The 24,663-nt window shown below is 40.1% G+C and overlaps 1 long non-coding RNA gene across 3 annotated transcripts; it reads right to left on the bottom strand.

Annotated features, from left to right (window-relative positions):
• Window positions 1-4,111: 4,111 nt before the first annotated feature.
• On the bottom strand, window positions 4,112-24,584 carry LOC123628436. 3 transcript variants are annotated; one of them, XR_006731641.1, is made up of 6 exons: window positions 24,429-24,584; window positions 22,479-22,698; window positions 21,117-21,202; window positions 11,778-12,050; window positions 10,858-10,986; window positions 4,112-7,181 (listed from the first exon to the last, which is right to left on the bottom strand). It is a non-coding gene; the product is annotated as an uncharacterized LOC123628436 (long non-coding RNA). The 3 variants fall into 3 exon arrangements; XR_006731640.1 differs by lacking the exon at window positions 21,117-21,202 and having other exon boundaries at window positions 22,474-22,698; XR_006731642.1 differs by lacking the exons at window positions 21,117-21,202; window positions 24,429-24,584 and adding an exon at window positions 24,244-24,270 and having other exon boundaries at window positions 22,474-22,698.
• Window positions 24,585-24,663: the final 79 nt, after the last annotated feature.

The following is a 24,663-nucleotide window of genomic DNA, read 5'->3' on the forward strand; positions in this document are numbered from 1 at the left end:
CGTCCCCTTTTCTTCGAAACCTTTTCATCCTCTTTGTTGTATAGACTTGAAACAGTGTAAATTTTTATTTCACCAAAATGATGCAAAATTGATACTTTTTATTGCATTTTGGGTGACACTGGCCTTTCCTTTATTCAAGAAATACGAATTATCCCTCAACGGGAAGACATGGAAGACAAGGGCTGATTAATGAGGTTAAGCGAAAGAAGGTTTTTAGAGAATTTGGTGTCCAATATCCTTCATTTAAAATTATCATTTTCCCCCTTCCTTTCTCCCGCCATTGTCAGTAGATAAGAGATGAAAATTACTCTTTTATCTTGTCAGCAGAAAGTAGCCTTTGAGTGACCTCCTTTTGTATTATCTCCCTCCTTGATACTATTTTCCCTTGTTTCCATGACACCCAGCTCATGGTTTCCTTCTCCCAGATCTTTTCGGGGCCTACTTCTCCGTCTCCTTTGCTGAATCTTCTTTCTCTTCCTGATCCTTCCATAAGAGCGATAAAAATTAAAATCACTGTAACTGTGATTTATTGAAAGCTTGATTATTAATATGTACCAGGCACCCAATGCCAAGACCTTTAAATACATTATTAGCTTTTTAATCTTCACAGCAACTCCTTTAAGATAGGTATTACTATGACTTTCTATTTATAATTACTATTAATTACTATTAATTGATACATATTTCAGGTGAGGAAACAGGCTGGAAAGTTAGGAAACTTACTTAAGGTCATGTGGTGGAGCTGGGGAGGAGACACCAGGCTAACTGACCCCAAAGCCTGGGTTCCTTACTGGGGTTAGCTCTCATGTGCACAGTACCCTGTGATGTAGGTGCTATTATTATATGTATTTGGTGTATGAGGAAACCAAGGTGGACATAGTCAAATGTCATAGCAGCAAGTGGCTTGTGCGTCACATACAAAGGTGAAGCTTTAAGGAATACTTGTGTAACCCAGGCTTTTTCCACCTTTCCTTCTCATTTCCTCCTTTTTGCTGCCATCCCTCCTGCTGCCTGGCAACCACTCCCTCCCCCCTTCGAGTTGCATTATCACATTCAGTTCAAGTACCAAGTTTCCAGTCTATGCTTTCAGCACAAATGGTTGTGAATTTGACTTACGCAAGAGGAGACAGCAGCAGAAGTCAGCGGGGGAGAGATGAATTGTTCAATAACTGGTGCTGGGGGGAACTTAATTATCTGATTAGAAAAAAGGTCAGTTTACTTTCTCCCATGACACTAAATATGAATTCCAGATAGATTTGAGAAATAAATGTAGATTTTATACAATTGTGCACTGATTCTTCTTTAAGCATATATTTTGTTATAAAAGGAATAAAAAAATCAAATGTTCAAAAGTAACCCCTTTTAAAACTGCAACAAGATACATATTAAATCTCTGGATTGAAGAGGACTTTGTATGGTTAAGACCGATGAAAGAAAGTACAACGGAAAAGATCGATAATTCAGGAGACAGCATTAACAGACATGAAATACAAACAGCAAGCTGAGAAATATAGCAACAAATAAGATGGAAAGGGGGTGGGGTGGGCAACAAATAAGAAAAACAACAACAGCAAATCTGTATTATTTTTGGATGGCTAACATTTATTAAGGTCTTACGAAGTGCCAAGCATATTCTAAGAACTCTACATGGTTTTATATTTCATTTCATTCTTACAATAAACCCTGAGATAGATCCAAGTATCTCCACATTCTAAAACATTCTAAGGGAAAAAACAGAAAAGTTGTATAAAACGTAAATATACAGCTTAACAAGTTATTAGAAAGCAAATCACCACAAAAATACAGGAAATAGAACATGCCAAAACTCCAGAAATCCCCAAGAGTCCCCACCCAATCACAACCTCTTTCCTCTCTCCTAAAGGAAACCACTCTCATGACAGCTTTGACTGTTACTTTCTTGCTTTTTATAGCTTTACCACTCAAGTATGGATCCCCAAACACTAGGTTTTTGAACTTCATGTAAATAGAACTATAATGCATGTATCCTTCTATATCTGGTTCATTTCCCTTACAATTATGGTTCTGAGATTCAACATTGTTGCATGTAGCATTGGTCCATCATTTTCAGCGTTGTGTTACAGCTTTCCATTCGATGAATTTACAAGAAATTATTTATCCATTTTACTGTTGATGGACATTTGGGCTGTTCCAGCTTGGGACAATTATGAAAAATGTTGCTATGAACATGTTCTTAATGTCTCCTGGTACACATGTGCACTCACAGGGTGTATATCTAGGAGCTGACTTGCTGGCTCATAGAGTATGTATTACTACATTTTCAACTTCACTATATACTACCAAACTATATACCAATTCCACCATCAGTGTTTGAGACTTCCTGTTGCTCCACATCCTCACAAACACTTGAGATCATCAATAAAGCTTCACTTTAGGTTTTGCACATCTTTTATTAAATTTAGTCCAAGGTATTTGATTTTGTATGTTACTATAAATGTAACATTTGTTTAAATTTCTCCCATGACACTAAATATGAATTCCAGATAAATCTGAGTAGGGTAAGGTTAGGGTCATTGCTTGTTGATGGCATACAGAAATATAACTTATCTTTTGATATTGATGTACATTAAATTTGCTAATCTCTCTTAATAATTCTAAATTTTTATCTGTAGCTTCCTTAGAACTTTCTGCATACAGGAGCATACTGCAAATAATAGCAGTTTTATTTCTTCTTTTCCAACCCATGTTTTATTTTTTCTTCCCTTACTGTACTGGCTAGGGCCTACAGTACAAGACCTAGTGAGAAGGGGACATCCTTGTCTTACTCCTGAACTCAACAGAACCACTTTTAACAATTCAACATTGAATATCATGCTTGCTGAGGTTTTTAGTAGGTACCATATATCAATTTAAAGATGTTTGCTTCCTTTCCTAATTTACTGTAAGTTTTTAAAATCATCAATGAATGCTGAATTTTATCAAATGCCTTTTCTGTATCTATTAAGACTATCATATACTTTTTTCCCTCTTTGTTACTATGCTAACTAAATTACATTGTCTGGTTTTCTAATGATAAACCAACCAGGCATTCCTGGAATAAACCCAATTGGCTCCTGATTTATTACAATTGTTATTTATACATTGCTGGATTCAACATGCTAATATTTTGTTTAGGATTTACATATGTATATGTGTATATATATTCATAAGAGATATTTGCTTGTAATTTTCCTTTCTTTGTAATGTCCTTGTCAGATTTTGGTATTGAAGATTTGCTAGCCTCATAAAGCTAGTTGAGGAGTGCAACTTCTTTTTTTCTATGTTCCTTTGGTTTTCTCCATTTAAATATGAGGAAATTGAGGTCCAAAGTGTTTAAATAGATTATTTTTCATAATTGCATCATATCCAATCATTTGCTTATAACCATGATTTACTAAACAAGCCTCCTTGGAGTTGGTCATTACCTTGTTTACATTGTTTCACTATTATAAACCCACTGAGAAGAGCATCCTTATATAGGTTTGCACATGTGAACAATTATTTCCTGAGGATATATTCCTAGAAGTGGAGCTGCTGGATCAAGGACTACGTTCCACAGGAATTGGAGCTGAGGGGGAGGTGGCCCCATGGCACAACTACTTTGGTAGCTGTAGCTCACTTTCAGGGCCCTTCCTCATCTCTTAACTTGCCTGAGATACTCTTTAACTCTGAACTACTAGATACTTTAATATTTAAAGGTCAATTCAGCTCTAAGAAACTCCTCAAATTATTTAAGTTTTCAAATGATTTGGAGGGCTTCTTAAACGTTTTTAATGGAACTTTTCAAACACACACAAAAATATAGAGGATGGTATAATGAACCCCCAGGTACCTACCTATCACTTAGCTTCAAGAATTATCAACATTTTACATAACTTGTCTCATGTATAATCCCTCACACTTTGATGGAGTATTTTAAAGCAATTATTAGACATCATATTAAATGGTATGATTCTTCTGTATTCTATCCATAGTTATATGTCTCCTTCTTTATTCCAAATTTTTTTTTATTGGGGTAAAAGTCACACAACACAAAATTAACCATTTTAGCCATTTTAAAGTATATAATTCAGTGGCACTTAGCACATATTCTAAATATTTTTTATTTGTGTGTCTCTTTTTATTCTGGGTCAATTTTTCTAGATTTTTTTTAATCAGTCTTTCACACAAATTTACTTTTGGTTTAGCTCATTTTTCTATGATTTGCTTTCTATTTCATTAATTTCTACTATTCATTAGATCCTCCTTCTACCTTACCTAAATTATCATATTGAACATTTACTGTATATATTTTTAGTCTTTTTTCGCTTAAATATATGCACTTTGGCCTTAAATTTGCCTTTCAGTTCTGCTAGAGTTGCATTTGACAAGCTTGGACGAAAAGCAGATTTTTCATGATCGTTCAGTTCTACATGTTTTATTATCCATTTTCCATAGTATTTCATATCATTTCTCACATTTACATGTTCAACTCTGACCTTTTCTATGAACTCCAGACTCATACAACCCATTGTCTACTCAACATGTTCACTTAGAATTATAGTAGGCAACTCAAACTGAACAGAGTCAAAAGAGCTCTTGAAAATCTCTTCTTCCTTCGGTTTCCTTTCAGCGAATGACATTATCATTTACCAGCTGTTCAACCAAATCTTAAGATGAGTATTATCTCTGAACTCTCCTTCACCATCCGTGTCAGCAAGTCCCATAATTCTACCTCCAAAATATTTCTTGCATCTATCCACCTCTTTCCATCTCCCTCGCCACCAGCCTCGTGTAAGCCACAACAACCTCTTGCCTGGACTACTGCTAACCGGTATAGGAGAGTCCATTCTCTTCCCTCCCTGATTTGAAGTATGACTGATCTACCTGACCACAGATACTTGAGCACTTCCCCACCAGCTGGAAACAGCTGAAATGCAGAAAGAACTCCCAGCCCCTCTCTATTAGATGTCTCCTGATTCCCTATTTCTTCAGTGTGCAGAGGGTGATGCTGGGGAAACATGTATCATGGTGACCTGAAAATTCTCAGGCATCATTTCTGAAGTATAGAAATGGAAGAGGTTCTAACTTCAGTGAAGCAAACTGCCTGGGAAGGTTTGCCTCCAAAATACTGAGCCTTCTGGACCTGGTGCACCTTTGACAACTGGGGCAATTACTGATCACAGCAACACTTTTTCTTCCCAGCAGATGCAGACACTTCTCCGGCTGAAGACCAATGGCAAAATTGAGTCTCAAATGGATACAGGCTTCTGTAAACCTTCAGATCCACATCCCCAACCACTTTACCTTCACCCTGGCTGAATACCACATCTTGAGGTACTCAACTACAAAAAGACTAACCGTACTCTCTTTTTCTGTAATGAGACTACATCACCCCCTTTTTTATTTGGCTACCCTAAATTCTCCTTTTATGGGGGATATAACAACTCTCAATGACTTCTTGATGAAGAGAAAGATAACCACAAATCTAGTTTCAACATGCAGGACATTTTGCTCTACTGTACCAACTAAGCCATGCTCCTTAATCCAGCTTTTGGGAGTCAGGCACTGTGCTATATTTAGATTCCAATCTGAATACTGTACTTTGTGTAAAGGTGGCCAGTCAGGTTGCCTGTGGAGGGGTTGGGTGCCTGGATAAGAAGAAGAGGAACATGATTTGGGCATTCCTGAACCTCTGGGGCCCTTTCCTCACTACCTGTGTGAACTTGGGCAAGGTAGTTAACCTTGCTGTGCGCTTCAGCTTCTTTATCAGTAAAATGGAGATATTAACAGGAAGTCTCTCATAGGACTGTGGTGAGAATTAAATGAAGGAACATTTGCAAAGTCTTTAAAAGAGTGCCTGGTGCACTGTAAGTGCTGTGCCATAGAATACCATCATAACTGCACCAAACGCTTCTCTTCAAACTCTCTGAGCATCCTTGTGGGTGCATTACCTAAACCCTCCTTCCTAGTCTCTTCACAGAGAATTTAATTAAAGTCAGTAGACTTGAGCTACAGGGGCGGGGGAGAATAATCCCTTTATGTGCTAACCAAATAATTCTTCTCAGAACAGGAAGTGTCTTTGCATTAGGAATACACCTGCAGGGATACGTGCTTAGGGAGGTGAGTGAGGCTCTCTGGACCCAGCTGAGATGGCCTGGGTCTAAAGGAAGAGTAGTAGCTCAAATTCTCTGCATAAAGATAACTCAGAAACTTTGGAGAATGGAAGCTCCTCACTGCACCAAGGAGGTGAGGGAGCCCAAATGCCAGGCAGGAAGCTGAATGGAAGAGAAATTTGAGAGAAATTGTCCTGATATTCTTTGGTGTAAGTTGCCGATTGGTTAATTTTTTATTGGCTGACCTTTTAAAAAAATAATTTCTTTTAACATTGTTTAGTGTAGCACATGCTCAATTAAAAAGAAACAGCTTTCAAACACAGAAGAGGCAAAAGTAAAAGTGAAAGTTCCCCAGCTCCCCATCCAGTCTGGTGTGTGTCCTTCCAAATCTACTTTTATACAAACACAAACATATATATTTGTGTTGTTTTTGTATAAAAGTTGGGGCATAACAGGCACACAGTTCTGAGATTCTCTTTCATGATGACTACTGTGCTGGAATGAATTCTCCCCACTGTCCCAAACCTTCAGCAAGATCCTGCTTACCTGCCTTATGTTGGTGGCTCTTTGGACTAGCTCTTTGATTTCTATCAACAGTTTCTCTCAGTGAAAGGAAACTATAGTTTCACCTCACTACGTTCATATAGTAATATTAATAACAGCCACTGCTTATGGTGTCCCTACTCTGTGTCAGGCAGTCTCCTTGGTGCTTCACTTGAATTCTCACACCCATTCCTCACAACCCCTTGGAAGTCAGTCCTACTATTATTGCATGTAGGTTCACAGATGAGAACTCAAGAGGCCCAAAAGGTACAGAGTGGAAAGTTAAGGAGGAAAGTACAATAAACATGTTGGACATAATACTCATGCCTATGGTGTCTCTTCAAATCTTCACAAAGATCTTATGAGGGAGCTGTCACCACAAATGAGGAAACTGAGGCCGCAGAGTTCACACGGCAAGCAGCATTCCTGCTCTCTGCTGGGATGAAGCCACTGAGAGTTTAATAGTCTTATCATTTCATAAATACACCCCTTTCTGTAAAACACTGATAAAATGAAGCAAGCAATCTGAAAAAAATGGAGAGACACACAGTGTTCATTGATAGGAAGACTCAGTACAGTAAAGATGTCAATTCTCCCTAAAGTCACCTACAGGTTTAACATAATTACTATCAACATCTCAGCAAGAATTTTCATACATACAGATAAGCTTATTCTAAAATCTGTGAGGAAAAGCAAAGGAGCTATAATAGCTAAAACAATTTTGAAAAAGAAGAAACTGGGGGGAATCACTCTATTGGATGATAAGACTTACTATACATAGCTACAGAAAATTGAGACAATGTGATATTGGAGGAATGACAGACATGGATCAGAGGAAATGAACAGACAACCCAGAAACAGACCAACAAAAATATGCCCAACTGATTTTTGACAAAGGTGTAAAAAAATTCAGTGGAAGGATAGGGTTTTCAAGAAATGGTGCTGGAACAAATGAACATTCATAGGCAAAAAAAGAAAAAGAAAAAAGAAAAGAAATTCAACCTAAACTTCACACCATCTACAAAGATTAACTCAAAATGGATCATGGACTTAAATGTAAAATGTAAAACTATGAAACTTTTAAAAAAGTAAGTGAAAATCTTTTGGACCTAGGTCTTGCCAAAAAAATTCTTAGACAAGAAAGTAAAAGACATGATATCAATAAAAGGAAAAAAATTATTAGACTTCACCAAAATCAAAAATTGTTGTGCTATAAAATCCCCCGTTAAGAGGACAAAAAAACAAGTCACCAACTGGAAGGAAATATTTATGAACCACATATCCAACAAAAGATTGATATTTAGAATATATAAAGAACTTAGAATTCAAAAGTAAAAAAAATCCAATTAGAAGATGAGCAAAAGACATGAACAGAATTTCACCAAAAATAATACACAGATGGCAAAGAAGAATATGAAAAGATGTTCAACACCATTAGCTATTATGGAAATGCAAATTAAAACTACAATAAGCTATCATTATACATACATTAGAATGCCTAAAATAATAGTAATATCAAACGTTAGCACAGATGTGAAAAAATAGATCTTTCATACAATGCTGTTAGGAATATAAAACAGTAAGGCTCTGGAAATCATTCTGGCAGTTTCTTATAAAACTAAACGTGTACTTATCATACGACCCCACAAGTGCACTCTTAGGCATTTATCCCAGAGAAATGAAAACTTATGGGTACACAAACACCTGTATGCAAATATTCATGCCAGCTTTATTTGTAATACCAGGAAACCACCCAAATATCCTTCAATTAGTGATTGGATAAACAATATCTCATACATCCACCCAATGGAATACTACTCAGCAATAAAAAGGAGCAAACTATCAATATACACAACCATCCAGATGGACTTCAAGAGCAGTACACTTAGTGAAAAAAGTCCATCCCAAAAAATTACATAGTATAGGATTCCATTTACAGCCCATTCTCAAAATTATAAAATTTTAGAGATCAAGAACAGATTAATCATTGCCAGGGTACAAGGATGCGGCAGGGTGGACATGAATATTAAAGGAGAAGCACAAGGGAGGTGACTGGACAGTTTTATACCTTGACTGTGGTGGTAGTTACACAAGTTTATACATGGGATAAACCACATAAAACTACACACCCACACACATGAATACATGTAAAAATGGTGAAAACAATAAGGTCTAGATTCTAGTTACCAATACCAATTTCTTGGATTTGATACTATACTATAGCTATATAAGTTACCACACTGGGGGAAGCTTGGTGACAGGTACATGGAACTTTTCCAACTTTCTGTGAGTCTACAATTATTTAAAAATGATTTTTTTAAAAAGCTAGTGTGAGAGTCCAGAATTGCATAAAGTAGCCTTGGTGAATTTCATTACTAGAATTGTTCTGTGTTAGTTGTTTTCCATGCATAGCTGGGGTAGTTTAAAAATTCATTTTCCTTTTGACAAGTTTTACAAACAGGTGTGCTGAAAGGAAGTACATTAATGCTTCTTTTTAAAATGCTGACAGTTATTTTAATAATATATTTAAAAATAAAAATTATATACACCTGGCAAAAATATTAATATTTTTAGATCCTAAAGAGCTTTTACTTAGTAGGTTACAGATCTATCAACATTGACTGTATTAGAAATCAAAACTGAAATTTTAAAAAATATTTGTGAATGCATTAATAAACTCACTAGAGTTATCATAAATAAAATTGTGTTAAAATAACTGCATTTTCAATAAAAAGTAATTTAGAAATGTTTTACATTTTCACAAATCTCTTAAATGTCTTAATACAAGACAGCTAGATTCTCATATTTGCTTCTGCATTTAATGTTATAATATGCTGTTTTCATTGAAGTATATGAAGAAAACTCAACCTCATGGAGATATGTAGTTGGAAAAAGGAGGATTTCTCAGACATCGTGAAAGGGTCTCAGTCTCAGGTGTCCCCAGATCACACTTTGAGAACCCCTTTGTTGGAGATACATATTGAAATATTTATAGCTAAAATGTTATGATGTCTGCAATTTGCATTAAAGTACTTCAATACTTTGGGAGTATGTGTATATACAGTTGATTCTTATTATCTGTGGTAGTTATGTTCTATAAAGTCACCTTCGGCAATGATTTAGCAAATACTGAGCCATTGCTCCTAGTGGAAATATGGGGTTAAGTTCCTTTGAGACTCTGGTCACATTTCCTTAAAATGATCAGTACATAACCTTGTTTTATGTGTGTTTCTGCCTAAAGACACTTTAATATATATTCCTTAAAATAATAAATTATGTGCAGTATTTCTTTATAATAAAACACTAGCCAAGAAGAGTTTAACATTTTCCTGATCCTGGGTAACATGACAATAAATTTCTTTGGTTTTCAGCCTCACAACAATACTGTTTTTAATCAGTCATCATCTTATGAATCCACAGATTTAGCTGCTTTTCTACCTATTCCATAGCTTTATCACATACTAAAGATGTAATGTTAGCACATATAGATCAGCAAATTTCCTATTCCTTTTTCTGGATGTACTGTATTGTTGTTTTATTAGCACTGAATTCACAGCAGACAGCATTATAACTCATGCCTGAATGAAGCCTATCTAACACATGTATTTTCTCCATAGGGCACATCACTGCCTTCTGGCACTTTGGAACACTAGACCGCACTTCAGCACCATGATTTGGGGCCACATTAAACAGTGAAATCATCAAGAAAAGCCACAAAAATGTGGCACTAAATAAACCATGAGAAGGACACTTGTTCACAGCATAAGAGCTGAAACAAGAAAGCACAACATCGCCTTATCTAATCTCAACCGGGAACATTAAGGGCCCAGCAACTCAATTTTTTTGCCACTCTGTGCAGGCCCACAAGTGACCATGAAAGCACTGCAAGTTTTGATCTTGTGTTACAGATAAATCTTAGCAAGTAGGCGAATTTGCAAATATAAAATCTACAAATAGTGAGAACTGACCATATATAACTACACCCCCCCCACACACACATATACCCACGCACATGTGTGTGCTGTTTAAATGATGGGCATAAATTGCTAATTGTTGAAGCTGGATAATGGGTATATGGGGGTTCATTTTGCTAGTCTAATTTTGTGTATATTTGCAATTTTCCATAATAGAAAGTTTTTAAAAATGATTTATTGTTGGATTGGATTACATTTCCACTTTCCTTGATTTAGCTTTTCCTTACCAGCATGTGGAAGTCTGCAGCTGTCAAAGGTGAAATCAAAGTGACTTCATGGTGCAAACCAGCCATCCACCACCAACTCAACCCACCACACATCCTCCTGCGGGGTACAGATCCAGTACTTAGTTTCTGCTGGAAGACAGACAAAGACAGACAGAGTTGTAAGGTCAACAGCTCTTTTTCTTGGAGAGAATTTCTGGGTAATTATCCCAGAGGTAATAGAATTAAACTCTGTATTATTTTGAGAGCCCACTGAGCCCAGACCAGCTCACTCTGTGGAATTATGGTTTTAAGGTGCATGCATAGCTTTAGCAGAAAGTAACTTGGATTCTAGCCCAAGGCTGTGGATTCTGGCCGGGGTTAAGTATGTAATCCAGAGAAAGGGCCTCAGTCAACCAATCCTTGGGAAATCTATTATTATCCAACTAACCTTCACATATTCTCTCAACTCTAGTACATCGAGAAGGCTTGACATTTTTAAAAATCCAGAGGGCAGACACCTCTTATTTTAGAGGCTGAAGAGTCCCACTACCCTTTCATCCAAGATTAGTCCCTCTACCAGAATTCTGCATCTCATCCCTTCCCTTCTTAAAAACCTCGTGCATCAGCCATCTCCTTTCTCTTCTCCATCTTCAACCTTCTCTTTCTCCTATCTCTTCTGTGTCAGCATATACATATTCCCAAGTCTCTATCATCTTTATAAAAATCCCTCAATCCTATGTGACCCTCCCACTGCCATCAGTTCTTTCCCTTTCCAAACTTATTGGAAGCATAACATGCATTTATAGTTTCCACTACTTCAATACTCAATGCTCTGGTTATACACTGTTATGTAATAAACCACCCCAAAACTTAGAGCTTAAAACAATAATCATTTCATTATACCCATGATTGTATGGGTGAGGAATTTACGTATGGCTCACTGGACAATTCTTCTGCTCCATATGGCATCTACTGGGGTCACTCAGTGGTATCCAGCTGGTTGGATAAGTTGGTCTGGAGGGTTCAGGATGGCTTCCTTCATACCTGGCACCTTGGTGGGGATAACTGGAAAGCTGGGTTCAGCTGGGTTTCTCTCTCTCTCCCCATGTCATCTCAGGGCCTCTTCATCTGGTCTCTCTAGCAGGTGTGGTCAGACTTTTTACATGGTTGCTGAGGGCTCAAGACCAAGGCAAAAGTTGTAGGCTTCTTACAACCTATCATTGGAAGTTAAGCAGCATCACTTCCCTGCATTCTTTCAGTTAAACTTATTTACATGGCCTGCCAGATTCAAGGATAGAAGACTACAACATGGGCTTGGTTACTGGGAGAAATGGTTAATGGGAACTGCATTTTACAATCTACCACCCCTATATACTCCTCAAACCACTGCAATCTGGTATCATTCCCCGCCACTCCACTGAAATTGCAATCTCTGAGGTAAAGACAGAACCCTTAGTTGTTAAATCCAACAGATGCTTTTCAGTACTTGGTTTTTCTGAATTGGACTCTATTGACCACTAACTTCTTCCTGAAACTCTCCTCCCCTGGCTTCTGTATACCACCTTTCCTGGTTTGCCTTTCACTTTCCTGACTGCTTCTCAGTTTCCTAAAGTGACTCATTTCTTACACTCTCCCCTTAACTATTAGACTTTGCTATCAGTTCTCTTACTTTGCATATACTACCTGGTTATATCATCTATGCCTATAGCCTCATCTATCACTTATCTACTGGTTACTCCTCAACATATATCTCCATCCCAGACTTCTCTCCAGTCTTCCAGACTCCTATGTGCTCTGCCTGGATGTCCCATAGGTACTTCAAACATGGCCAAAGCTGAATTCATCTTCTCCCTTACACTTGATTTCTTTCTTTCCTGGCATCTATTTACCATCCATCTAGATGCCCAAGGCAGAAACTTGGAGGTCATCCTTAACTCTGCCCTCTTATTCCCCCACATACACTTTGTCACCAAGCCCTGACCATTCAACTTCCTAAGAAGCCTTTCAATTTACCCAGTCCTCACCATCCTAGACACTAGGTCTGGCAGAGGACTGGGTGGAGGTCTTGGCCTGTCATTCTGATCTGTAAACTGTACAGAAATTAGAGTTTACTACAATAAACTCAAATACTGCTTTTTGTTTTTAAAGCAGAGGTGATCCCTCTGGAAATGTCAGGATAGAAGATATTTAATAAATGAAGCTCCTCATGGGGAGAGGCACTCAGGTTGTTGGTGGCGGGATTCTGCCTGTCTAGGGTGAGGTTATTTCAGTTCATGGGAAACCTCCAAACATGTCATCCTGAAATATCATCACATTTAGCTATGTGATTATAAAAACTTCCTTCGTCAAGCTACATCATCTGGATCTAACATCCAGATCGCACGCACAATTTCTTACTAATACCACCAGAACATTCTTGCTACATACACCACAGGTTATATTAACAGAATAGTGAACAGACAGGTTCTGGCTTCCAGTAAATGACCAAGTAACTCCTATCAAACCCACCCTCCTTCAGATATAACAACTATATACTCTGGACAAAATATTAAAAACTACCAGCAAGTATTGACAAGCAACCCCCAGCAGGCAGAAAATGGAAGAGAATCTACACTTAAAAGAAGGGATCAGAACTAAATGAGATTCCCATGTTAGCCCACAGAATAGGTCCAGTTGGTGCCCTGATGGGTGGCTAAAACTGAACCTTACTGGCTTGAGACCAGAGGACAGAGTTTAGGGATAAAATCTTGGAATGGAGAGAGCCTGATAGGTGGGGTCCTAAATTCTCGGTATAAACTCTGCCCAAATCTCTGGCCAACTTCTGAATTATACATGCATGAGGCAGTCTCCAAACAGCCTAGATAAGACTAAAAGAAATGAATAGAGACTTCAGTTGCTGCCTACCACAAGGGAGACTGAGTATGGAGTTTGACTTCAGTCAAGTTAACTGCTTGCTAAAACAAAAAAAGTCCAGTACTCTTCACAGGGATATAATGGATCCACATTCTCTAGAATACGTCAACTACAACATCCAGGAGACAAGTTAAAATGAATGGACATATGGGAAGTGGGAAAATGTGACCCATATCTAAGAAAAAAGGCAATCAATGAAGACTGACCCCAAGAAGACCGATATATTAGAATTAGCAGATAGGAATTTTTAGGCAGCTAGCATAATTAAGCCCAAGGACATAGAGAAAAATATGCTCATAATGAATAGTGACCAGTTACAACCATGTAAAGAGACCAGCCTATAGATATGGGCAGCTGGTGCAAAGTCTTTTCTAGGCTGGGCATGGCAAGCCTGGCCAAGATCTACGGTGCCCGTGGACACTGCCTTAGCTCAGATTCTCACTGTTTTTCACATAGACTATTGAAACAGTCCTATAAATTGTCTCCCTGCTTCTGGTTACTATTTACTATGACTCCTCCCCAACACATACACAGACCCTGAACAAATCTACAGATTCTAGAATTACCTTTTGAAGCACAGATTGAATCAGGACTTCATTGACTGCAAGTAATAGAAACAACTTTAACTCGGGCAGAAGAGGGAATTTATTGAAAGTCTCACAGGTAGGTGGGCCTCAAGGATGAGTAAGACCAGAGACTTCAACAACGACAGGAACCTCTCAACTGCTCATCCTGCAAACTGACAGCACTCTCTTAAACAAGTTTCCTCTTTGTGGCTATAAAAGGGTTACCAGAAGTTTCTGGCCACACATCTCCTAGCTGTGCCACAAAAGTGGGACACAATATTCCCCCCCCACCCCAATTAAGTTTGGAAAAGAAATTGAGGAGAAAAATTCTGATTGTCCTGACCTAGATCACATGCCTGCATCTCAACTAACCATATCAACCATGGCCAGGGAGACAGGTATTATGATTGGAAGCCCCCACTAGAACTGCATGGCTGGACAGGAGAGGAGCAGCACACCAGAAACGCAGAGGATTTTGTTTCCAGGGGAAGAGAAAGATGCTGGGAGAACAATCATACAATAAAGGTCTAACAGGTTTCCTGTGGTCTCTACTTCAAATGGTGGCAATACCATCCTCCATGCAAATATCAGAGTCCTAGAATTTCTCTTATAGCAGAGACTGCTAGTTGTCGCCCAGTATCTGTTGCCCCCTTCCCCTGACCCAGCATTTTGCTGCTTGGAACATGAATGTGATGGATGGAGTTCTATCTTGTACCCTGAGGACAAGTGTCACATAGTGGAGATGATGGGACAGTAGGCCCACTTATTTGGATGGCTGTTAACTCACAGCTAAACCTACTTTTACCTGACACCCCCTCACTCCCTACATCTGATCAAAGCAAAACAATACAGAAGTTAAGAGTGTGGGTTAGAGCCAAGCCACTTGAGTTTGAATCTAGGCTCTGACACTAGCTCCGTTCAGCATATTGCTGTAGCTCTCTGTTCCCGTTTCTTCAGGCATAAAATGACGTTAATGATTATTATCTACCACAGGTTGGTTGTGAAGATTAAGATTATTCACATAAGCACTCAGAATAGTGCCTGGCACATGGGAAGTGCTCAGTGAGTGTTAGCTTCTGTTTTCAAGGCCTGCTGATTTTACCTAGACTGTCCCTTCCTTCACAGGCCAAGAGCCACTTTACGTCACTCCAGTGAGCCATGCCACGGGTCCCATTCCTCCACAGTATCCTCCATGCTGCCTCATCCTGGTCTTTCTAAAATATCTTGACCTGACCAGGTCACTCCTATTTGAAACCCCTTGATGACTCCCCCTTTCCTACAGAAAAAAGCCTTAACTCCCCAGCCTTGTGATCAAGGCCCTTTTGGATAAGGGCCCAACTAGCCTTTCTGGGCTCATCTTCTGCCACTCCTCCATGACACCCCACACTCCAGCCACAGTGAACTATTTCTATCATCACCTCCCTACCTGCCCCTAAAGTGTCAACCACTCCCATTCCCCCACTCCTGAACTCTTTCCTCCCTTGCCTGCTGTGGCACCACACTCTTCTGGTTTTCTCCCAATCTCTCTGGCTATTTGTTTTCTATCTCTTTCATGGGCTTCTCATTCTTCAACTACTTTGTAAGCCTCAGGGTTCCCCAGGATTCCATACTTAGCCCACTTCCTGTTTCACTGCATGTCCTGCCCCTGAGTGATGGCATCCACTGGCAACATACTCATGACTCCCAGATCTTCACTGCTAGCCTCTCTCCTGAGTTTTGGTTTCACATATCCTGACAGATCGTATCTCCTGAACAGACACTTCAACCTCGAACCTCAGCAGGTCCAAAATTGAACTCATGTTCCCCACCCCACATCTGCTTCTCCTCTTTACTCTGAATCTGGTACCACCATCACCCAAGCCTGGAACTTTTCATTCTCTACACCTAAGAATTTCCCATATCCTGCCAATTCACATCCTCAGTAACTCTCCAACCCGTCTTCTCTTCATATTCACTGTCACTGCCCTAGTTCTGGCCTTCATCCTCTCCAGCATGGATTCTGCCAGTCTCCTCCCTGCTTGCCTCCATCTGTCATGCCTCCAATCCAACTGGCAAGCTGTTACCTACCTTCAGTGAAAACCACTGCCCTTCTTGAAACTCTTCACTGGTTCCCAATGCCCAGTCAGGCACAATTACTCCATTCCCCATAGCAGTTAAATGCCTATGATGTACCAAGGCCTATGCTAAGTATGAGGAATATAATGTTGAACATGAAATAGCCCCTGCCTTTTAAGGAATTTACCATTTATCTGGGAAGACAGATAATAAACACTAACAACATAATGTGGTAAGCCCGGTGATAGATATATTCAGAGTATCACAGGAGCACAAGACTGAGTTCCTTGGGGGCAGGGACTATGTCTTCCTAATTTTTGTCCCACCAATATCTGATATAAGGTTTGATTCACTAAGGAATTTTATTTGAATACTGAACAGATGCTCTTCTCTGATCCTCAGTTTGTCTCTATATAAAATGTCTAACAGCTCACATATAAATATATATATAAATATATATAATCTGATATGATGCCTGATATCTCAAAAACGTTAGTTTGCTTCTCCCTTCACCATTTCAACTCCATCCATGGGGGCATAGCAGTGGAAACAGCAGGTCAGTGGAGTGGGAATTAGAAGCCCAACATCTGAAGAATCAGAAACACTCAGCATCATTTCTCTCCTCTGTCTGGTAATGACAGAGTGGCTAGAGCACCAGATGGCTCCCAAAGCAGTTTTTGCAGGAATGGAAGCGCTCTAAGACCAGTGGAACAAAGGGAAGGAAATCATAGACTTCTGTGGACAGGAGAGAAAAACTGCCTTACATATAAACATGGACTCCTGGCTGGAATAGGACTGGTCTTTTCCTCTGCTGCTTGACTCCTTCTGCAATATTGCCACCTGGTGGCTATCTAGCATCCCTGCACTTCATTCCCCGATGCAGTTTGCTCTGATAGCTGACTGTACTATGAATGTTCTGGAAGGGAACAGCCTCTCTTAGTGAAATGCTCTCTGAACTGCTCTCAGTTAATCACATCCTTCTTTATGTACTGAAAAGTGCCTTATACTCAAGCTTTGTTATAGCAATTCTCATTGTATTATGATTGTTTACCTGTAAGCATTCATTCGTTCACCCAACGAAATTATTTCGTAAGTACCATGCCTAGAACAGACACTTAGGCACAGGAGACACAATGGTGGAAAAATAAAACAGTTGAGCATGTAAACAAAGAATTAAATATGTAAACAGAGAATTAAAATAGCCACCTTTCCAACCACAATAAAATAGTATAATATTTAACATTTGTTGAGCACTTAATACTATATGCCAAGAACCCTAAGACCTGTACGTACATACTTGTATTATCTCATTTAATGCTTACAACTCCATGAGGTAGATAATATTATTGTCCTCATGTTACAGATAAAGCAACAGAGGCACAGAAAGTTTAGGTAAATTGCCCATGGTCACACAACTAGGAAATGCTAGAGCCCAGATTCAAGCCTGGCCTAGGTCCAGAACTCATGCTCTAGTTAAAAAAAAAAAAAAAAAAAAACTACTACTGCACCTGCAACCCCACCCCAATGCCCGTTTGATATTCAACAAATAAAGATCCTGGACCTCCCAAACCTCAAGAGAGAAAGGCTCAGGTAGTAGAATCTCCCTGTAGGAGGTTAAGCTGATCAAGAACTTAACTCCAACCTTATGAATCTCAGTTAGCTCTTAGAAATACACCCTGCTTGTTCCCTGCCTCTATTGTAGCCCTGCACCCTTTGCACCCAGAAGTGAGTGCTGTTCCCTTAATGTTCTGTCTCAAATATGGACCAAAAACCACTCCATATGATTCTTCCTAACATGATGGAGACATGCTGGCATTTTCAAGAAGATAGTACCAAATTCTAAAGGTGAACAGAACAGAAATAAGCAAAGCAATTGAAGGAAGCATTTGAAAACAGTTTCTATTTTGACCACATTTACATGGTTTTCAGGCTTTGTGTATTTGGTATCTGGATTAGTGGCTGGATTCATACATTTAAAATGTGACTGCCATTTTGGTGAACACTTACTCTGTGCAAGGCATTGTGCTTATGCACTATTAATGCATTATCTCATTTAATTTTCTCACCAAACCTGTGAGGCAGGTACAGGTATTACCATTTCACAGATAAAGATAATAGGACCAGAGTGGTTAAGTAAGTTGCCCAGGGTCATACAACTAATAAACAGAAGATCTGGGAATTGAATTTAAGTTTCTGGCGTTAGGTTTTGAGTTTCTAACCACTATGATATGTTGCCTCCCCTCATTTTTTTTTTTGATCATTGCACAGTCTCTGGCTTTCTCCCAGGGATAAGCCTGGGATTTATTCTTGCAGTGGCTCAGTGAAGGAAATTAATTACAGATATCTCAATGATGTGTGTTAAATTGAACTGCTTCCTACTCACCATCCATTTTCTTCAACTAATCAACTCTCATCCACTCTTATAGGACCAGGCCGAAATTCATGCCTCCTACAGGAAGCCTTCCCTGATCTCTCCAGTTTCTACCTTTTAACATTGGTCTCTCCCAAATACCATCTAAAGAAAAGGTCCAAGTCTAATAAACTTTCTGGGGAATACAGCCAATAGTAAAAGGAGTTGGTGCCCCATCTCTGGGGGAAAAATTAGTTCGAACATATCTCCAGATGTTTTCATATGTCTCTGCGCACAGAAACAGTCTGGCAGGGGCAATAACAACCTGGTCTCACTAGTTGCCCATAGTTCTCATCCACTGGCCTGCTCATCAATACAGCATAGCCTTAGCCCCATGACAGTCTTTCTGAGTCCTGAAGACACCAGAAAAGGCCACCTTAAGCATTTTATTGGTCAGTCTAAATCCTGCCCACTGCTAAGAAGTTCTGACCCAAATATCCACATACATCAAGATTATTATTTCATATAGAGAACTGAGTACACCCTAAATAGAACAAAAACCTATGAGTAGGGACTGTTAGAATACCAGAGTAAGAACCTCCAAAAACTCCTCGAAAACAGCAATGAGAACTCTGGCAAAAAAGTGTTAAAATCAACTTTTTCAATACTCTGGAAATTAGCCCAAAGCTTGCAGCAACCTGAGGAACATTTATTCAAGAAAACAACTGAATCTCGGTAAGGACACTTACTCTTTGTGGCCTTTTAACTTGCCCAATTCCCATCCCCCCTCCCCTGCTCAGTGATAACCTGGAAAACTAGAAGCCTCGCAATCATAGTAAGCTGTAAAAGACAGCTGCTGCGACAACTGGATCTCCACCAGGAAAAGAAAGTCGGACTCCTACTTCGCACAATATGCCAAACTTACCTGAAAACAGAACAAAGACATAAATGTAAGAGATAAAAATATAAAACACTTAGAAGAAAACACAAGCGTAAATCATCAAAACTCTACAAATTCACATGAATTTTTATAATGAAACAAGAGACTGAGACATTTTGTATCTTGCCCCATAACCACAAGGTCAGTTGGTGGTTGTACTCAACATTTATAACCACTATCTTTGAGTGCTCACTAATTAAACAATGCCAATAGTAATAGGACTTCTTACCTACAGATAGAATGAGTTACCCAGCAAAAGCTACTGATGTAAATAAAATGTGGACACATACAGAAACTTTAAAAGTGAACTGGATTCTGAAAAGAATGAAACTCACATACATGTCATTGGAAATAACATTTGTGTTTTCCTCTCATACAATGAGATAGAGATAAGCAATGCCCCTTTAGCCTCTGGTACCTAAGTACTTTTACCAAGGAAGCTTGAAGAGCTAAAAGTTTTCAGAGTTTCAATACTAATGCCATCAAAATTTCGTCTGTAAACACCTCAAATGAAGTATACTGAAGCAAGCATTCATATAACCACAGCAAAGTAGAAATCACTTTTTATAAATAACTCAAGATAATTGACTGAAACTGATTAATGAGATTTCTTCAAAGGCTTGTCAGCAAAGGCGACTATAATATTAAACACTGAATAGTTTACCCATGTTATTATTATTACTACTTTTTACTTACAAAAAACTCCACACACTGGTTACTTTTAATTAAGACACTCAGTTAAAGAAATAATTAAATAGCTCAAGATCTCATTTTAAAAGGAGGTACAATTATCTACAGAAGTTTCATGTAATATGCTGGGCAACTTCTCTTTCTACTTTTCTCTCTACCGTCCACTTTTGCCCACTCTGAAGTCTCTGGGACCAAAGAGCCCCTCGGCAGCAGCAAAGCTAAATGCTTTGTCTACCAGCTGTTCTCTTCCTTGCTCCTTGCTCCTTTTACTCCAATCCTTTTATGTTCACAAAACTTCCTATAACAATTTGGGTTCCTATCGCTTTATAATAAACCAATCCAACACTTGGTGGCATAAAGCAATCATTTCATTTTCCTCTCAGATTCTGTGGTTCAAGAACTGAGACAGGGCACAGCAGAAATGGCTTATTTCTGCTCCATGCCTGGGGCCTCAGCTGGGAAGACTGGATGGCTGAGGGCTATAATCATCTAGAGCTGCGGTCCCCCACACCTGGGCCGTGGCCCATTACCGGTCCATGGCCTGTTAGGAAACAGGCCGCTCATCACACCTGAGCTCCACACAACCCACCCCACACCCCTATCCCCAGCCTGTGGAAAAATTGTCTTCCATGAAACCAGTCCCTGGTGCCAAAAAGGGTGGGGACCACTGAAGAGGATTCTTCACATACAGGCTACTGGCTGATGTTGGCTATTAGCTAGAACCTCAGTGAGGACTGTTAATCAGAGGACCTCCAGGTGGCCTCACCTTAGGCCTCGGCCTTCTCACAGCATGGCAACTGCAGGGTAATGGACTTCTTACATGGCAGCTCAGGACTTTAAGGGTGAATGTCCCTGTAGGTAAGGCAGAGGCTGTGTTGTCTCTTCTGGCCTAGCCTCAGAAGTCACAGTCTCATTTTCCCCTGTTCTATTGGTGAGTACAATCAAAGTCTGCCCAGATTCAAAGCAGAGGGAACATCTGACCTCACTTCTCAATAGAAGGGTGATAAGGTCACATTATAGAAGACAGTGTGGGATGGGAGGTACTGTTGTGGCCATCTTTGAAAAATACAATCTGCCACATATTCCCTTGTACTTCTCTTGCTTAAGTATACTCTGATCTGAATTTTTAAGGAAAAACCACCTCAGGTGATTAATATTTTAACTGAGGCTCCTAAGCTCTGTTAGAAGGTAACTATTAATAGGTACTTTCTTCCACATCCAGCCCCAAGCTGTCCTATTCAGCACATCTGACCATTTCTCTGCTATTAATGGGTTCTGGCAGAAAGGGAATTTAGCCTCTTATAGGCTGCTAGACTCAGCACTGATCACTCTGAGGAGAAAAACAGCCAGTGGCATGTGGCAGCTGGCCTGGCCCTCACACCTAGGCCTCAATGTTCTCCTGAAGAACATAAACAATTTCACAGACCACCAACATCAGACAAGGCCACTACGTGACCACTGTGACCAAGAAAAAAAGCAAGACTACTGCACAATTATGTCTGAAAAGACAAAACATGAACTTTGGCCAAACCACAAAAATGACCAAACATCCTCCTATCCTGACTAACAGTGACTGTTGCTAGTTTACCAATTAGCCTCCTTCTAGTCCATCCTCCTTCTGGATAAGATTCATTAAGATACCCAACCAGAGAATTACCCACATTTCCTAACAGAGCCCAATCCAGAGCAAAGCCTCACTTCCTTAAATCCTCCCCAAATTCACCTAACAGAGGTTTAAATCCTATAATAAGTCCCTCTGCAAGGCTCTACGGTTCCCCATGGTGTGCATTCTCCCTCGATGTAATGCACTGAGTAATCAACCCAACCCATTCGACCACAGGTGTGTTCCTGGTGGTGTTTGGGTAGAGGGCACTGACAACTCTAAGGACCTTGAATTAGAGAACATATTTCTGGCTGAGGTCATTTCCAATCCCCTGAACTCCAGCTTTCAGTTAGACTTTGGATTTGGCTCTTTTACACTGCAGTTTTGGAAGACAATTCTATAAACTCCTTAGACGGCCAGAAGCTATTAAATGCTCTATAGTTAAAAATATATATTTTAAATATATATGGGTATATATATATATTTATATGAGATCCAGTGCCCCAGGTTTCCTCATCACCTTACAAGTGCAGAAAGGTTATCCCAGTAACAGTAGCAACAGCTGCCCTGTCCCCAGCACAGTCACAGGACCTAAGGGCAACCTGGCTTCAGATGTATGGGGTGCTTCAGCCTCTGCTGTGGGAAAAACAACGGGTTTACACAGGACATCTGGCTCTTCAGTTGCAGATACTAGCTTCTAGAACATACTTCTGCTGCAGCTGCCGCCTTCTCATCCTAGTGTGTTCTTCATTTGCAAAGAAAAAAATGTGACATTAATTATGATAATTACCAACCCCCCCCCTCCCCTCCCGCTTTATATTTCTCACTTGATGCAAGTACTCTTATCCTCAAAAACTGTTCCACATAAAACACTGACCTCCATAGCCTGGCAGTTCAGTGCCCAACCAGAAACCCCACCCCACTCCAGGTCAGAGACACATACTGATTCAAAGTTGTTTAAAGAATCATCTGTAGCAAGCAGAAAAGGAGGACTGGAAACAATCCCATCTGAACTTGAACTTTGGAGTAATCATGTGTTTGTTGTTTTGACACACATGGCCCCAAATTCTCCTTAACAACCAGCTGTCTACTTTCAGGGTCCCTGAGATATGGAATGTTTTTGAAACAAAACTAAATCATTCCTACTTAGGAATCATTTAGGACATAGAACTGCAGAGTTCAAACTTAAACGTAGGTTTGTTTTATCTCCTCACATTTCATAGAAAATTATACTGCCTGTAAGACTAGGTATGGATTAAGAAGAGATGAGGACTAGTGTGGTGGGAAGGAATAAGCGTATGAACTAAAATAAAATCTTAAGGCTCACCCCCCACCAGCTGACTGAATGGACCCCCTCTTGGCCAAGGGGATACCCTAAAACTAAATTGCCAGTCAGGAAAGGAGGGAGGTCAGATTTGCTTCATCATGCCCCCCTCCCTTTTTGGAGACATCCTTTGTAGCCCATTAACAGGCCTAAGGGTATGCAAGACAAACCTGCAGGTCCTCAATTTACACAACAAATATATGTCCTGTGGCTTGTCTCCCATTAATAGCTCCTTATCTTAAAATATTCCAAGCCTTTAGACAAAGCCTCATGTCTTTAACCAATTACAAGTCAAAGAATCTTTAAACCCACCTATAACCTGTAAGCCCCCCCTCAAGACAGCCCAAGCCTTTAGACAAAGCCTCATGTCTTTAACCAATTACAAGTCAAAAAATCTTTAAACCCACCTATAACCTGTAAGCCCCCCCCCCCCAAGACGGCCCACCTTTTCCGGCCAAATCAATGTATGCCTTCCACGTATTGATTTATGACTTTAACTGTAACCCCTGTCTCTCTGAAATGTATAAAACCAAACTGTAACCCAGCCACACCGAGTCCACTTGCTCAGGGCTTCTTGGGCATGACTCTGGGTCATGGTCCTCAAATTTGGCTCAGAATAAATCTCTTTAAGATTATTTTACAGAGTTTGGCTTTTTTTCCGTTAATAACTACATGAGCATAAATGAGAGGCTCACCAACCACGTGGGACATTTGATTAATTTTCAAGAGTCCTTGTGTGAGTGTCCTGCTGCCTTCCTTGGAGTATGGATGTGATGGATAACAAATTTCTGAAACATCCAGGGTATGGGCCATCCTAGCATCTTGCTGGCCCCTGCAAAGACGCATAATAGACTCAGGCCAGTTTGGACTTTTTGCTGTTGTTTTACATGTCTGGATGTTTGGTTCGACAACTCGCCCATAGCCCCCGCCTGTTCCCCACTACAAATAACCAGAAGATTCACACACCTCAACAACACGGATACAGACCACTCCCCCTTAAGCCTACAGCTACGCAATCAGTTCGCGCCGCCGGGTCCGTCAGCCTGTCAGTTCCCCCACTCCTCATCCTCCTTCACTTCCGTTCCCCTCTACCTGCGCGGCTGGAAGCAGGACGTGTGTGCCTACACCCTCAGTCGGTAAGTGCTACAAACCTCCGCCTCGTTCGCTCTCCCAGCGGCGCTCGACCGCTCCTGCCCTGCAGCGTCGGAGAGCAGCGGCAGTGGCCAAACCCTCACCCGCCTGCGGCCCTGACTTAGCGTCCGCCATGATAAAGAAGCGCACTGGACGTTTCCCACGCGCCCACGGGCTAGAACGGCGCTCCCATAATTCTGTTCGCCTCCACTCTCCCCGCCCCCAGCCCCGGCATTTAACCCCTTCGCATCCACC

This window comes from Lemur catta, chromosome X (assembly GCF_020740605.2).
Source record: "Lemur catta isolate mLemCat1 chromosome X, mLemCat1.pri, whole genome shotgun sequence".
NCBI classification, from domain to species: domain Eukaryota; kingdom Metazoa; phylum Chordata; class Mammalia; order Primates; family Lemuridae; genus Lemur; species Lemur catta.